Below are 18,717 nucleotides of genomic sequence, written 5' to 3' on the forward strand. Positions count from 1 at the left end.
TCACAGACCTGACAAGGAAGAACAGGCCAGATAAGGTAGTGTGGACCACAGCATGTGAAGAGTCTTTCCAGAAGCTTAAAGAAGCTTTGGCAGGAACCCTGTGTTTGCCAGTCCAGATTACAGCAAAGAATTTGTTGTGCAGGTGGATGGTTCAAACCATGGGGCGGGGGCTGTACTTAGCTATATTTCTTCAGTGGGAGAAGAGCACCCAGGGGTATATCTCACCCATAGCTCCAACACAGGAAGGAATACTATTCAGCTGTAGAAAATGAATGTCTAGTCATAATATGGGCACTGCAGAAACTTCAGCCTTATCGGTGTGGAAGAAAATTCACTGTAGTGACAGATCACAATCCCCTAACATGGTTAAACAGAGCCAGCCAGCAAAATCCTAAGTTGCTAAGATGGAGCCTATGGTTGCAAGCATATATGTCAGTGCATCACCACAGTGAGAGTAGCAGTGCAACGCAGATGGCTCTCAAGACAGGGAATGGGATCAGGTATACTTAGATAGACCTAACCCTCTCAAGAAACATTTCTCAAATGACACTTGAAAATCTAGCTTGGGTTCTTGGGGGAGGGGGTGTGAAGATATGTGAAGACTGCCAATCTAGCTGGATAGAATTTTGTAGATAATTCTATGTTTTTGTAAATATTAATAAAAGCCATAGGCTTGTTCTCTTAAATGTGAGAAGACTATATTGGATGTTGATCTGCAAAAATGCAATAATAGTGAACTCTGCTGTAAAAAAGCTGATAAGTCAAGCATTTTATGACTGTTTGATCTCAGGGCTCAGAGCTGTGGTGTCTGAACTAGCAGATTCTTTCCATTGTTTTGAGACCCGAGTTAATTGCTAGATTTTACATAACTAATGTCTTTAATTGCTGTGGTTTCCTGAGCAGGTACAAACTTACTAAGAAATGTAAATATAGAGATTCTGTTAGCCTGGAAAACCAGAGAATTGCTAAGAATGATGTAATCTAAAATGAGTCAGCAGGCTGTATTATTAATTTAAAGGACTTTGTCAGACAGAGTGTGAGCATTTTTGGATTTAGTCTAAAGCTAACAACAACTTACCAGTACTCTGCATTTGCTCTATATGGAAATGTATTTAGAACTGTGATTGCTCTTAGGAAAGATAGAAACTAGTAAGTTTAGTCTAGCTGTTTTCTGTATTTATGTTAGAACTATTCTACAGTTATATTTTAAGCATTTTTCTGTGATGTCTGAACTCTTGACTAGCACTGTGTAGTAAGAAGTATTGTCTTGTGTTTTTTTTATTTATTATTAAATCTTTTTAGACCTTTCAACTGTGGCTGTTTTGTGTAGAGATAATCTAAGCTCTAGAGTACATTGAATGCATCTAGTGACACTGTCCAACCCACTCCAGTAGCTTTAGCCCTGGATCACAATTACTATTTGGGTAACAATAATATTACACAGTGAGATTGGTCACCTTTTGGGAAGGGCCTTATTGTAGCTAATATTAGTGGTTGGTGGCAGTGATTACTACCTTATAGCCTGACATAACAGGAGCACAACTCTCCTGTGCCAGCCTTCCCCAGGAGTGGCTGCGTGTTTGTATCTAAATCAAATCTTAAAGTGTGTGTGTGTCAGCTACTTGGGCAGGGACACTAAGCACTGGTTGGACAGAGAGGGTGCTGGAAGTTTTAGCTTGACTACTAGGCTGAAATCTGGACCCTATAACTGTGCCAGTGGGGAGTCTTATTGGGGATAAAGAGTGAAAGGGAGAAACCAGCCCCAGACTGACTGTGATCTCTGTGTGCTCTTAAGGGAAATTGTACTTTACTGTGTGTGTGTGTATTTGTTATCCTTCCCAATATGGATGCCCCTCACTGGTGTCAGTGGTGAGGATTGAGGCTCTCTGATTACTTGGCCAGTGCACGGGCATCACACAAGGTACAGAATCGATTGTTTTTTAACCTCATATCAACTCACTAAAATTTGAAAGGTCAAAACTCATTCTGAAAATGCACTATACATAGAAATTAAATTCCTGCAGGAAATTTTAACTCTGAAAAATGTGCTTTCTTCCGCTGGCATGTATAGTCTTGTAACTAAAGGAATGAGTTTGGGAACTGAAGCAGGATCTGCCTATATGGCTGCTTCCACTGTATCATGGGTAGGTAAACTAGAATCTACTACTATTAGGAAGTTAGAACTTGAAAATAATAATCAGGAAGGCAAAGTCTGGTGAAACATCCTTTTTTATCTTTGACTTGTTCTAACAGCTGTAAAAAGTGGTATTTTTTTGAAGCAGTGTACATTTCAGAATGCTTATATGATGAAAGCCTTATGAGATGATGCTTGATTTAACTAGAGAAGCCAGATATTATAGTCCAGGTACCCCAGATTCAGCTGAGCTGAGGTTTGTTGTGCAATGCAGTTGAGAAGGGCAGGAAACTATAAGTAGCATCATCCCTGAAAATTTAGACAAAGTATTTCTCATGCATTTAGTGATCCAGGACCGCTAGGTTATTTTTAACATTACAACTGAGGCCAGTCTGATGTCAGAAAAATAAAAAACTTATTTAAATAGTAGTAACTAACAGCAAGACTGCATAGTTGCTTCTGATTATATTTTCCAGTTTTCAGCTCTTAAAATGTCTTTTGCGGTGCTGTATGTTAATCAGGTTTACTGGTTCATTAGAGAAGAGGTATGCTATTTAAAGATGCTTTTGATGGTTATGCAAGTGCACGTGTACGTATGTATTTAGTTATTGATTTATTAAATCTGTTAATGGGTAAGTGGGCTGGTCCAAAGACCCCTTTTGGCCATGACACATGCCAAGTTGTCAGTAATTTTGAGATAAACAGTGTTTACAAACTGAACTTTATAAAGTACAAAATGGGAGTTAGTGTATTGCAAACAACTATCGTTTTAAGACACTCCTTATTAAAGCATATTTACATAACACATGTTTACAAATTCAAACTTTAGGTAGCATATGTGTGCTAGTTACATGCATAGTTAATAATATGTCTTAAGTTAAGTGTGATGCAACAATGTCATGTGAGTAATTTAAACTGTCTGCAGCTTATATGATGTTGAGTTATATAATTTCTTCCTGAGATGGTTGAACAAGTTTCCCTAAATGTTAGGTTTTCTCTGAATTTTCTTGCATATTGGGGAAGTAAATTCCATGCTGTTGGTGCAGTTTTGGTAAAAAGCTTTTCCTCATAAGCCTTTGTTTAATGGCACCCTGTTCAGTGTGGGAAGTTGTCACTAAGGGATATTATAAAGATTTGGTATGGAGTTTTGAAGCCAAGTTTAGACCGTGTTCATACCTCTCAACTGTCCAGATTTTTCCATCATATTTGTGGTCTTTTCCTCATAAAATTTGTGGTTTTCTAGCAAAACACTGAGGTGATCTATAGACTGAAGTCATAAAATAATGACACACATTTGTGTTTCAGACTTCAAATCCTTCATAAAATGCATAATACAAACCCAGTTATTTTAGCAACTCTCTAAGTTTATAGGAGCAGTATTTAAAATCTGTCCCTATCTTTGGACCTTTCTCCCCCCATTATGTTAGGCTCTGTCCATATTTTTTACACTAAGAGGTTGAGATATGGTTTAGAGTATAACAGCTTGAGGTTTAGGTTGTCCAGGCAGAGGGAATTTCTTGCTGCACCTAGTTCTTTTGTAGGGTTATGCGGTGATGTTTTACATGGTGTGAAAGGGAGATTAAACATCAGGTGTTATTTACAGTGGTCTGTTGAATGCTTGTATTATGGGGTTGGTTCAGTACTACTACAGGCAGCCAGTACTCCAGCCTGGGCATTAACGTGTGGATTTACAGTAGATCTCCTTGTTTCTAGAGGTAACAGGTGGATGTGTTTGTTAGTTATCTGAGTTGATGAAAGCCATTTGTTAGGCTTTTTTTTTTTTTTTTTTTTTTTGACACTGTAGCAGTGACAGCAAAGGAGGTGTCCAGCCTTGGGAAAAGCTATTAGAGAATTCTAATATTCACAGTAGCTGGCTGTTTAAATGACAGTGTGTTACAGTAGCTGTAGCAAACAGCTGTTATGTATCCATGTAGTTAACTGTTTTCTAGAGTACAGTTGAGGCATTGTTCATCCTGAAAAACTTTTTTTTTTTTGCTTCTCATCTTGAGCTGTGAGCTCATGACATTGTCCTCATTCCTACTCCTGGAAACTGTGATGCCCTGGATGTCGTACAACCTACCGGGCTACAACTATTTGTTTTGTATGAAAGGTGGATGATAGGCAATGAGCTAGTGATAGACCAAGGTATCTTTGATGAGTAACAATGGAAATATTTTCCCTGTGGGTCTTTTATCTGTAAGCTAGGATTATTAATTAGCTATTGACACATTCAGAATAGGATTGTTGTGGCTTTATTATAGCCATGTGAGGCTGAAGTAATTTTGTAGCTTGGTCTGGCATTTGGTAAGAGAAATGCTTGAGGACAAGAATGTGGTCATCACAAAGGAAGAAAGTGATGGAAGGTTGTAGGAGAAGTTAAACAGGGAAAATAACAAGGGTCCCAGAACCGACTGAGCTCCATGGAACTCTTGCCTTAAATGCATCATTATTTGAAGATGTTTTTCTTTGCATCACTGTGTATATCCTACATATTAGGATGAGAGCCACTGTAATTCGATGTCACTGAAGTTACAGTTTTGTTAGTTCATTAGAAGTAATGACATCAGAAACAGTAAAGAGGGTTCCTGCAAGTTTCCCATATTGAGAGGTATTATCTAGAAATAGGTCATATTAGTTAGATATACAGTAGTTTTTCCAACAGATTAGCCAGATGACAAAGAAAAGCAATTGGTCTGTAGTCAGAGGCAGAATTTGGGATATTTTTGGTATTGGACCAATACTGGCATGCTTCAAGTAAAAGGGATAATTCTAATGATCAGGCTGAGGATATATATGTGGCTAAAAAGCTTAACTTTAAATGGTTCATAGGTTCATAGGTTCATACTAGGCTATCTGCCCTAGGGCATTTATAAGCCTAGCCAGAGTATGTTTGGCTTTCACCACCCATGACACATTAATGAATTTTTGGGTATAATATTTGAGTCTTGGAGCAACTTTCAGTTCATATTCCTTCTCATTGGTTGGCAGTAATTGTGGCAGTACCTCTTAAGTTTTTCTTTAACAGGTCTTCTTTGTATTCATTAAAATATACTTTGCTAGAAGTATCTGATATTAAACATAAGCTTCACTGGCTTATATTTCACACTTCATTAAAGAGCTGTAACTACATCATTAGGATCTCTGGACAATTCCCAAATTGGTGGTGGTATTCCCCTCATCCATATAAAAAAAAAAAAAAGAGTTCTAAAGTTGAGAACCAAAGGAAAAAGGTTTTCTGCACCTTTCAGAAACTGCATCCAAGCGGAAAGAGTTACACTAGCTCTTCGCTACAGTTACTGACAGATATACACACACACACACACACACACACACACACACACACACACACACACACATATACACTTTCTCTAAAGAAAATCATTTACACAGCTGTGATCTCAACCAGTTGCTACTGAAATGACTGCCATTACTGCACCCACAACCCACTTACCAACAAAAGTGATCATGCCACTTAGTTACGTGGCCTGGTCAGCAGCTGCTCTATGGCACTGACTGCATCACCTAATAGCCTGCACTCAGGGCAACTGTCTCATTCACATCTACTCCCACCCTAGTTACTATATTACTTTTGTAGTACTAAAAACATTTTCTGAACTCCTGCAGGTATTAATGTAAAAATGTCATAAACATGCTATGAAGTGGGTTGTGTTTAGACTCTGTTATCATCCTATGCTTATATATGTGGCCTTAGCACTTTTGGCATCAGAAGACTATTGCCAGCTTTGTTTTATATATTTGTGCATTCTATGTCTAGATATCAGTCAATTTCCATGATGCAGAGGCAACAGGTCTGCTTTCCTGTAGTAGAACTATTCACAATCCTTACTAACTTGCATCTTCTTGTTGTGTTGTAGGTAGTTATGCCATCGTAGATCAGAGTTAGTGTTGTGGAAACTAATTTCAAAAACAACTCAAAACTCACTTCTGGATCTGCTGACCATTGCCATTTTCAGTCATGCAGTTGCACATTTCTCAGTGGCACACTGTTCTCTGACAAGCATGAAATTAAATTTAATAGATACTGCACCATTTCTAAGAATCATATAAAGGTTCAGAGGTGTGTTATAGTCTAACAACCACTGGGCCCTTTATAAGCCTAGCCAAGCAACACAAATATATCCAGTTTGTTATTACATCTTAGAGGTTATTTTAAAGGGTGTATGTTAGTTAGGGCAATAGTCTATAATTTAATGTCTGTCTCTGTCCATCAAAGACATAGGTTTCAAACCAGGCGTGAATATCTGATTTCCCATTCACTGGTCCAGGTTGCACTTAAATAGGGTCAGGGAAGGGCTCTGCTTCACATGGATAGGAAGCCTATTCCAGAGAATGGGGATTCCCTGAGATACATACCTGTTCTTTCAAAATGTCCTGTTTAAATCACAAGCAAAGTTTAAATCCTCATATCTAGTAGTTCCGATGCTATTTGTTTTGTCAATATGCAAATTGTCCATTAGAGTGGGATCCAAAGATGCCTTATATGCTAGGCATAAATCGCCTCACAACAATCTGTATGAAAGAGAGTACAGAAATTGAGCTTTGAGGTGATCTGCGTAGGACATTGTGTTTAGACCCTGTTTTCATTTTGTGAGGAACCTCTGTGGAATTTCTTCCATTTGTTGGATGTGTCTGGTCAGGAGGTGTTACAATCAATGATGAGTCTGATGATGGCTGATTACAGTGGCACAATGATTTCTCTGGACCTAGCTGCCATGTCCTTACTTATAAGTTGAGTGGCATAGAATGATTTTCATACAACCTTAAAGACATGCCGGCTGAAAGACAAGATGTTCTTCGTCTTCCCTTGCTGCAGTCCTGACAATTAGGGTATAGTCCGCGTCCCAGTCGGCCCGAATACCAGAGAGAGTTGACGCCGGTCATGGCGCTTTAGACTGACGCCAGTACGTCAGGGTACTAATGCGCATGACCGACGCCATTTCCTCAGTCTTTTGCCGCATGGTCCGATGCAGAAGCAATTTAGTGCAGGTTGGCGTTTGAGATTTTCAAACCGGAGTTTCAGACCGAATACAGAGTTGGCTAAGAACATTTTGGTTTTTCTTGCCTCAGTATTTAACCGGATGTCAGAAAAAGTGAATAACTGTATTTCTTGTGGGAAGCAGATACCGCATAGGGATTATCATACATTGTGTATACCTTGTTTAGGGCCTGAGCACGACGTTGTTGGTTGCCGCCTTGTGCTAGATTTAACAAGCGCACTATTAAGAGGAGGCTTGATTGTGCTAGGTTAGTGTTTGGAAAGCGGATGCTCCGCTTCATCTAAGAAGCGCAAGGACAAAACAGTGAAGTCTAGGGTGAGGAACCGCAGTCCCGAAGTCGGTCCTTTAGAAGGCTCAGGGGAGCCAGAGGTTTTGCCAGGAGTCTCTATGGAGTCTCAGGCAGATACTTTACTGTTACAGGATGTGCCCTCTCAGGAGGTAGGCCAGGCTGAGGGGCTTCTCAGGTAACTGTTCTTCCCTCTCTTCCCAAGGTAGTTAGGCCTCTCCTTCTGTTGCCAAAGCTTCTTTTAGAGGAAGGCCAAGTTCAGCTTCTGTAGGGGCTTCTCCTAGCATTTCGGCTCTGTGCCTAAGAAACATATGCTTAAAATGGCAGAAGATTTGATTACTCTGATTAGAGGTTCTATGCCCCACCTGATAAGAGGCCTAGGGTGGAACAGGAGTTTGATAGTTTTGAACAGTGTTCACAGGCTTCAGAGTCTTCTGTGGAAGACTTGCAAGAGTTTCCTACTTATTCTGATTCTGATGTGGATGATTCCACTCCTTCAGCTTCTCCTCCTGAGGATTTTTCATTTTCAGAGACTCTTCACTCCATGAGGGAGCACTTTAAATGGGAAGGCCAAGATTACTCTGACTCCAGAAAAAGGCTTAGGGAATTCTTGTTTTGCCCCAGCATAGGCCCTTAGCTATTCCTCCTGTGTTGAATGTGGTGGAGGATGTTTTTGCAGAGGCTTCTCTGAACCCTGATTCCTTGCCTCCTGCTCCTGTTAAGCCTGATAGGTATTATAGGGTGCCCAAGCTCATAAGTATTTGTTTAAGAGTCCCAGGGCGGACCCAGAAACTGTTTCTCAGGGGCCTAAAGGTGTTAAAGCTTCTGTGGTTAAAAATCCTGTACCTCTGATAAAGAGGCAAGGGCTTTGGATAGGTGGGGTAAGAAAGTATATACTTCTTCCACTCTAGCCATGAGGGCGTTGAATTGTCAATTTCATATGCTGAAATATCAGAATTATCTCCTTTCACAATTGAAATCTAAGGTGGATGCTTTGGCGGAAGGTATTGAGTGTAAAGAATTGCTGGATTTGGTTCATGTGTCTGAACAAGTGGGTAAGCATTCTTTGCAGTGTGGTTTTGATGCTGTTCAGGCCTCCTCGAGGGTGGCTGCTACTAGTTCTGTTCTTCGCAGACATGCATGGTTGAAGGATCAGAATTTAGCTGAGCATGTTAAGACCAGGATTTTGGATGCTCCTTTACAGTCTGATGTGTTGTTTGGACCGCCTGTGGAAGCAGTTTTAAAGAAAATGGAGGACAAAGCTAAGTCTATGCAGACTGTTAAAGATTTTTGCAGGTGCAGCCTCCAAGTTTAGTAGAAATTGGCCTGCTAAGGGGTGGACATATCCTGCTTATGGTTCCCAGTCTAGGGGTAGGTCTAGACGTGGTAGGGGCAGGGCTCAAGGTTCTTTAGGCCTAGATCAGACAGTTCACCTGCTCAGACTTCTGGTGAGGGCAGGGGTCAGTCCTTTCGTAAGCAGAACCAATGACCTGCCTTTTCAGCTGCCAGTGGACTCGTCTGGCAGCTCCTTTGGGAGGAAGATTGTCTCTTTTCAAAGAAAATTGGGATTTAATCACTCAAGACAGATGGGTGCTGGATATCATTCATCACGGGTACAGATTTTATTTCCACACAATGCCCCTTTCAAAGGCATGCCAGATGTTCCTCCTCCACAAAGAAAAGAGGCTCACAAGCAAGTTTCTCAGTTACTCCAGATAGGGCTATTCAGCCAGTCCCTGTGTCAGAAAGGGATTTTATTCTCGCCTGTTCCTAGTACCAAAGAAGGGGAACACGTGGAGACCAATTTTGGATTTATCTATCCTCAACACTTATCTGGACATTCCCAAGTTCAAGATGTTGACGTTACAGCAACTGTTACCTCTGCTGGGCAAGGATCACTGGATGGTAACTTTGGATCTCAAGGAAGCTTACCTTCATGTGCCCATAAGGCTAAGTTGCAGAAAGTATTTGCGGTTTCGAACTGGAGATTTTCATTATCAGTTCTCTGCATTGCCCTTTGGCTTATCTACTGCGCCCAGAGTATTCACAAAGGTTCTGGCTCCAGTGATAGCTTACTTCAGGCTTCAAGGCATTCAAATTTATCCTTACTTGGACGACTGCCTGATTCTGGCTCAAGAAAAGGAACACCTTCTACAGCATCTGGAATATGTCATAGCAGTGCTAAGATGCCTAGGGTATTCTGTGAACGAAATAAAGTCCAGTCTAGTACCCTCTCAAGACATGTGCTTTCTGGGTGTGAGACTGAATACAGCAGCCCAGATGGCCTTTTTAACCCCGGACAAACAAAAGAGTCTGTCACTTTACTTCCATCAACTATCTCATCAGTCCGTGCTGACTGCAAGGACAGTCCTTCAAGCATTAGGGTTCATGGCATCTTGTATTCTGGTGCTTCCCAATGCCAAACTGCATATGAGGAAGCTGCAATGGTATCTCAAAATGTATGGACACAGCACTGCCAAGATTTGGACACTGTCATTCAAATAATACCTTGCCTTCAAAAGGAATTCTTGTGGTGGGCTCAGGAATGTCACCTAAACAAGGACTCTCTGTGACCCGCCAGAGGCGAGTCAGATTTTAACGACAGATGCCTCGGACACTGCTTGGGGAGCTCATCTAAATGGAAAGTGGATACAAGACAAGTGGCCTGCCAGACTACAGCATCTACATATCAACATGAAGGAGATGTTGGCAGTCCAGTTTGCATTGATGGCGTTCAAGGAGTTACTTCTTCCAGGGCAGGTGTTGATTCTGACAGACAACACAACTGTCATGTGGTACATCAACAAGCAGGGGAACACATTCTTATCCTCTATGCAGGCAAGCAATGATTTTATGGGAGACATGTTAAGCCTGCAACTGACTCTTCAGGCAAGGTTTCTGCCAGGAGCACAGAACTCCCTAGCAGATGTATTAAGCAGACAAATCATGGATCCCCACGAGTGGAAACTGGATCTTCATGTATTTCAGAAATTGACAGTGTCATGGGGAACTCCAGACATAGATCTGTTCGCTTCTCCACTAAACCACCAGCTGCCAAAGTATTGCACAAAGGGGTTTCATCACACAGCTTGGAAAGTGGATGCTCTGTCTTTCAGTTGGAAAACCTTCATGTCTATGCCTTTCCACCTCTACCTCTTCTTCCAAAGGTATTACTAAAGGTCAGACAGGACAGGCCAAGGATGATTTTGATAGCTCCAGATTGGCCTCGCAACACTGGTACCCACTTCTAAGGAGTCTTGTAAAGAAGCCTCCATGGCCTTTACCTCTGATTCCTCATCTGTTATCTCAGAAGGACGGTCATCTGCTCAATGTCAAGCTTCAATCTCTTCATCTCACAGCTTGGCATATTCTGTGTTGAAGCATGGTAGGTCTCAGCTTCCTCAACAAGTTTTAAATGTGATTATGGAAGCTAGAAGGCCTAGTACTAGGAGAGTGTACGCAGAAAAATGGAGGAGATTTTTATTTTGGAGTACAGCAAAGAATTTGGAGATTTCAGAGCCTAATTTGAGTGTGGCTCTTCAATATCTTACTGAATTATTGGACAAAGGTTTGTCTTTCTCTTCCATAAAGATTCATGCTGCAGCAATTTCAGCTCACTATGATTGTGACCCACCTTTGTTTTATCCTTTGTTCAAGCAGTTTCTTAGAGGGCAAAGAATATAAGACCCCACGAGAGCTCCTACTCCTGCTTGGGATCTCAATTTTGTGTTGGAAAACTTGCTCTACAACCTTTTGAGCCTGCAGCTACTGCTGAATTGAAATATTTGTCATGGAAGACTGCTTTTCTGTTGGCTATTACTTCTGCAAGAAGGGTGTCTGAGTTGCAGGCCCTTATGGCAGTAGAGCCCTCTTGATTTTCCATAAGGACAGGGTATCATTACGCACTAATCCTTCCTTTATGCCTAAGGTGGTTTCTAGTGTGGCTTTAAACCAAACTATTCATTTGCCTACTTTTTGCAGATCCTCAAAATAAAGGGGAAAAGATTTTACACACTTTAGATGTACACAGGCAATTGCGTTATTATTTGAGCAGGACTAAAGATTTTAGGCAGTCTCAGCAGTTACTTGTTTCTTTAAGTTCACAGGGCAAGCCTGTGTCAAAACAAACTATTTCTAGGTGGATTGGCTTTTGCATTGCATTTTGTTATTCCCATCATGGCAAAGAGGTTCCAGCTGGGATTAGGCCTCATTCCACTAGGGCTACTGCCACTTCAACAGCATTTCTAAGGGGTGGCAACTAAGGATATTCTGGAGGCAGCTACTTGGAGTTCAGTGCATACTTTCTAGGCATTATCACCTGCCTATATACTCTAAGACTAGAGCTGGTTTTGCCACAGCTGTTTTACAAGGCATGTTGTCAGCTCCTGCTACTTTATAATTTGCCAGCCTCCTTACCTCTGCTTTGGGATTCTACCCAATTGTCAGGACTGCAGCAAGGGAAGACGAAGAACATAGTACAGTTTTGTACCTACCATAAATGTAGATGTTCGAGGATTCCTTGCTGCAGTCCAATTTACCCTCCTTCCCTCTGTGTTTCAGGGTGGTTGTGTAGGTGAGTTTACATGCTTATATTTTTGTATATATTACTGTATATATTGTACATGTTTTTGGTGCAGGTTGTTTTGGGACTTGTCTTTTGGGTCTTCTGACATCTGGGGCAAGAAAAGACTGAGGAAATGACGCCGGTCATGCGCATTAGTACCCTGACGACTGACGCCAGTCTAAGCCATGACCGACGTCAGCCTTATACTCTGGTATTCGGGCCGACTGGGACGCGGACTATACCCTAATTGTCAGGACTGCAGCAAGGGAATCCTCGAACATCTACATTTATGGTAGGTACAAAACTGTACTTTACTATCTACATGTGCCCTCAAATCTCTGACTACTGTGTCTGCTTTTAGGGTTGTTTTATCAATGAGGTTATTTATTTCGATGGCCAACTTCCCAAAAGGTACTATTATGCATTTCTTAATATTAAGCTTCAAGCCATGGCTTTGGCACCAGTGATTTGTCTATGTCAGATTTTCCTACTGTAAAATATTAATACATTTTGAGGTTTCTATGACTTGTACTAGCTTGAAATCATCTGCAAACTTGGTAAGCCAGAGGTTTTTGTCATTGGTCTTGACACCCGAAAAATAGATACCAAGAGGAGCAGACCCAGCAGAAAGCCCTGTGAGACTCCACTGATGACTGATCTCTCTGTGGTGGTGGTCTCTCCAATTCTAACTTTCTGAGTCCTGTCTGTGAAGCAGCTGGTTATCCAGTGGGTTACACATGGCTTTTATGCCTAATTCCATGAGTTTATTTACAATGCCAGAGTAGGGTATTGTATCAAATACCTTAGCTAGGTCAATCGGCAGTATTGGGGGGCAGAGCCTAGATGCCCAACTGAGAGCAGTGAAGTTTGAGAGCTCAATAAACTACTATAATAATACAGGAAATTGTATTATTTTCACGTTTAAAATGTCAGAAATCTATAGATAAACTATTAAACTACATAAATATCAATTTTGGTGGAGATATACAAAAATGTTCCTGTCAAGTAACTTGGAGATGTATTGAGTCACTGAATATGAACAACTCAAGGAATTTCCATCCAGATACTGATTTAAAAAAAAAATTGCAATTGAGGACTTATACCTTACAGGAACTATCTTTGAAGATAGATGGCTTTAAAATTGACTTAGAAAACCTCAAATTAAATTCTCAAAAACAGACTGATACTCTTAAGAACTATTACAGCAACACCATGCAAAAATAGATACTTCTCTAAATGACATTGAAGGGAGACTCAAAGAGGAAGAATTCCAAAAAGAATTTCTGCTTAAACAGAATACATGGCTGCTTAACAAAATAGATGACTTAGAAAACAGGGAAAGGAGAAACAATAATAGGATCTTTGGTCTGCCTGAAAACACTGAAGGAGACATTATTTCATTCTTAACTACCTGGATTCCTGAATTTTTTAGATTTGAAAGAGGGACTTTTATTTGGAATTGAAAGGGTGCATAGACCACTGAGGAAACCTGCTTCTAACTCAAAAAATAATCCACCTAGATCCATAGTTATAAAATGTCTTTCATTTCTGGACAAGGAACTAATATTAAAATCTGCTTGGAGAAAAATCACCTTTAAAATACAATCAAAACCTGATAAGGTTTGACAATGATTATTCTTCCAGAATACAAGAACAAAGGAAAAAAGTCTGGCCAATAACATAACTGTTGAAACAAAACAACATTAAAGCACAGCTGGCCTTTCTAGCCAAGATAAAAATACTTTTTGCCAATGAGATGAGAACCTTTCATGACTTAGAAGAAGCTACTATAGTCATCAAAAACAACAACATAGTGTTTATCCCAGAAGAAATGGAATGGATGGCCCCTACTCTTAAAAGAATAAAAGAAATCATTGGACTGATGCTAGAAAGAAGAAACAAAAAACTGATTCCAAGATAGCTGTCCCAAAAAAAATAACTCTTACAACTACATCTCTCAAAGTATCAACTGATGTGGTACATCACTTGTCAATTGTTTTTATTTTAAAAAAGGAGGTTTTCTTAAAACTGAGAAACAGTTGCAATTTATTCAGAATGTTCAGAGAGTCCAATAATTCTTCACAAACAAAGGTAGGTCAAGATGGGTTTCTATTTACATTATATATAAGCCAAACAAAGCTAGAAGTTTCTATTCCCCTACTTGAACTCAGTGAATACTTATCTTGTTCATTTTTCATTGATTTTACTTTTAATAATTTAAGTAATTAATTAACTAATTCAACAAAGTACCATTCATCAGAGTTCAGACTCAAATGTAACAAATTATTATCATATATAATAGCAGTAACAGTAGAGTGTTTTGAAAAAAATACTGTCATGGAGACTAATGTCTTCTTCAGTTAAAGTATGATTTAGAATTGTCATGTATATCCTGGTTAAATAATAGTAACAAGCTCTTAGCACAAATGTCATTATTCTGACTAAATATACTTAATATCAATTATGGCAGGTATCACAGCTACGAGTGCTGTTTGATCAATCCTGATATGGTGTGCGTGGATGCAGCTGGGTCTAGCAGCTAGTACAAATGTCATTATTATTCTGTCTAAATATAGTTAATATCAATTATGGCAGGTATCATAGCTTTGAGTGCTGTTTGATTAAGCCTGACATGGTGTGTGTGGATGCAGCTGTGTCTGGCAGCTGTTGTATGTTGCTGTTTTCATCTCTAGAAAGTTGAAGGTTGCGGCATGTGATCGAGGTTTACTGATGCTTGTGTATTATTATAGGTTCATAGGTTCATAGGTTCATACTAGGCTATCTGCCCAAGGGCATTTATAAGCCTAGCCCATAGTTATGTGGCTTTCGCCACCCCTTTAGTTTGAATAAAAAACTATGCCTATCATTTTTCTGTGCCTCTGTCAAGCAGTGACACTGAAATAATCCCTGGGGTATATCTGCGATCTCCCATCCATTGGTCAAGATTCCTCTTGAACAAGGCCAGCGAGGTGCTCTGCCTCACATGTACCGGGATTTTGTTCCACAGCATAGGGAGTCTCTGGGTGATGAATCTGTCCCTCCAGCACGTTCTATTTATAACCGTGTCAAGGTTTAAGTCTCCCGCCCTGTGGTTCTGAGGGAGCTAGATTTTTTGAGGTGAAGCATATTCATCAAATCTGGGTTTGACATGGCCTTATATGACAGGCACAGGTCACCTCTGAGCAAGCGGTATGAGACTGAATAGAGCTGGAGTTCTTTCAGTCGGGCAGCATAAGACATATTTTTGAGACCCTTTATCCTTTTGGTGAGGAACTTTTGGGGCCTTTCAAGCTGCATCAGGTGTCTGGTCAGATACATTCAACGGGCATTGTACTCAATCATAGGTCTAATGAGTGATGAGTACAGGGGACGATGACCTCCCTTGATCTAGATGTGAATCCCTTCATGATCAGGTGGGTGATATAGAAGGTTTTCCTAACTACTTTAGCAACATGAGTGTCAAGCGAAGGCTACTGTCAACTTGGGTCCCCAGATCCCTGATGACTTTTCTGTGCTCAGTGGATTGCCACCTATATGGTAGCTAGGGGTAACCTTGTTTTTCCCGAAGGGTATGACTATGCATTTTTGGCGTTTAACTTCAGGCCATGGCTCTGGCACCAGTTATCCGTTTCTGTGAGGCCTTTCTGGAGGATATCTGTGTCAGATGTGTTTTCGACTATGGCCCAGTTTGCAGTCATCTGCAAACTTTGTCAGCCATAACCCTCCTGTGTTTGCTTGTACTTCAGAAAAGTAGATGCCGAACAAGAGTGGACCCAGGACTGAGCCCTGTGGGACACCACTTGTGACAGGCTTTGAGTCTGACATGGCTCCAGCAACTCTGACCCTGTGGGTTCTGTCACTTAGCCAGTTTGCAACCCATCTTGTGATGTATGGGTTTACATTCAAGCTGATGAGTTTTTCGATGATACCTGAGTGGGGTATTGTGTCGAAGGCCTTTGCCAGGTCGAGGTAGGCTGTATGGACTGCCTTTCCCTCATCAATGGCCTTGGTGGCTGTCTCGAAAAAGCCAATAACTCAGACTTCCACTCTTAGGAAGAGACATTTGGTGTTTTAGCTTGGATCCAGGGGAATGAAGGGAATCCAGGGGTGTTTTAGCTTGGATCCAGGGGAATGAAGTGGATAAAACTGTGATTTTGGATTTTCTGGCAGAGAATAGTTTGTTTATACATCTGCTGAGTGACAGGTGGGAAGGCTGGAATATCTCTTGTTGTGATGGCTTATTGGGAGGTTTTTTTTTTTTTTTTTTTGATCTGTTTGCTCTCTGGTCTTTTCCTGGCTGCTGCCTCACTGAAAGGAAGGGAATTTAGGCTTGAAGTTGCAGTGAAATGAAACTTTGCTTCAGGTGCATCGCGAGCCCCTGGTGTGCAGTACACAGACACACTAACAGAAGTAGATGCTCCCAGGTTGCTCTGGTAATGGAGACAGAGTGACAACAATGCTTAACGGCTCTGAGGATGCTCCGAGATGATTCTTGGCAATGAAGTTTTTGGTTTTAAAAAATATATATATATAATAAAAGGGCTGTTTTAAACCACATGTACACATATTGATGGTCTCCCAACACTTCATTTAGCTCATTAAGTTGAGTCTTGATAAAAATAAATAAATAATAAGTGCAATTTTATATTTAAAATATATTTTGGTCTAAACACATTAAGGACTTACATAAGAGTGGAAGTCTGAGTTATTGTGAAAGATTAAGAGCACTTGGTCTTGTGCAATACCCTTTGCAGTGGTCTGGGAGGTGAGCTTGCAAGGACGTGTTAGGCATATGGGGATAGCTGATTCTAAGGGTGTTTAGGGTTGCCGAGAAGTGCTAGAGAGTCATCAAATTTCCTTCCTGGAAATATCTGTGGGAATAGAAGGTGTGTTGAGTGGTTCACTGGCAGAGTGGCCACTGCATGGAACAGGCTGGTAAAATGGAACAGGGCAAATATTGGTTTGGATATTTTAAGAACAGCCTGGAAATATACCACATGAACTAGTGAATGGTATTCTGGCAAAACTGGATGGGTATTGTTGCCCATGTTTGAAGTACTGATATGTGTGTATGTAAGGATGGACATATACTTATAACAAATAAGAAACTAGAAGGGCCTCATAATTTAAAGTCTATGGACTGTATAAACATGCTTGGAAGGAGCTAATAATAAGAATAAGCATTACAGCTTGTGGTCTCTCAAATAACTAAGCAACAGCCAAAAAAACACACAATAGTTATGTAATGTATGATTTTAGTAAATCTAGACATAAAATATATAATTGTCATATAAGATGACACAGTCTGCTGAATTTAGATATTAAAAACAGAATTTAATAACATGGGCTTGTGTATAATAACACTACTGTCTTAACTTGTCATAAATGACATACACTACATTAAACATCAAGGGGAAGCATGATGATTTTCTTATATAAGTAAATATGCATAACAAGTCATGTAATTGCTTTAACTTGAATTGTAGTTTTTGTATCTCATCTTGACCATACATAATACTTAAGTGGTACCATGGCACCAATGTTTTATACATGACATCAAACTGACAAAGTTGTTCAAGAAAAACAATAGAAGCCTCAACTTGAAATGTCACAGAATGTAACAATCATACTCTGAACAAATAGTATTAAATTGACAATAGATACTCAGTTTAATAACATGGGCTTGTGTATAATAACACTACTGTTTTAACTTGTCATAAATAACATACACAATGTTGAACATCAAGGGGAAGCATGATGATTTTCTCATATAAGTAAATGTGCATAACAAGTCATATAATTGCTTTAACTTGAATTGTGGTTTTGTAACCCATCTTGACCATACATAATACTTAAGATGTTAGCAAGGTAACTAATGTTTTATACATGGCATCAAACTGACAAAGTTGTTCAAGGGAAACAATAGAAGCCTGAACTAGCAATGTCACAGAATGTAACAATCACATTCTGAACAAATAGTATTAAATTGACAATATTACTCAGTTTAACCTTTGCTGGTTATACAAAATAGAATGTTGCCATTTAAATCTAAAAACTTTCAGTATATGCCATAAAATGGCAATTTATGAATATGGAAAGGGAACTTGTAACCATTAATCACAATAAGTGAATTTGTTGTTTTTAACCTATATTTTCACTCATTTTATAATAAGAAATGACAGCTATGAAAATCCTTATGTGTAGGAAATGGGGGAGAAGAGGGATGCACTGATAATTAAAATGCACTAACCTTCATCAATGCTCACATAAAACAAACTTGATGCTTTAAGTACAAAGTGGTTACTTAAATGGTGGCAAACAAAGAAATATAACTTCTGATATATCCAATAAAATACATTGTATTATAAACATTAGGTGTAAATATTATTACCATCTATTTATATTAAATAATAATTTTTGAAAGACTTCATCAATAAGGGTGAATATATTAAATAACTGTGTGCTATAATGTTTTACTGAGGTTTTATATATGATACATCAGGCTCCCTTCACATGGTCGACATTTCAGAATGTCAATATTCATATGGGTAAGACCATATGATTGACATTCGAAATGTCAACCATGCAGAACCAGCACCTCCATACAGTGCAGAATGGAAAGATTTCCATCTTCTGCACTGTAGTGCTATCTTGGAGTTGGTATATTTAAGTTCTGGGGGGTGTGGGGGCAGAGCCTGCCACTGGGGGTGCAGGG

Source organism: Protopterus annectens, chromosome 1.part0 (genome assembly GCF_019279795.1).
Source record: "Protopterus annectens isolate FY-2018-M chromosome 1.part0, PAN1.0, whole genome shotgun sequence".
NCBI lineage: Eukaryota > Metazoa > Chordata > Ceratodontiformes > Protopteridae > Protopterus > Protopterus annectens.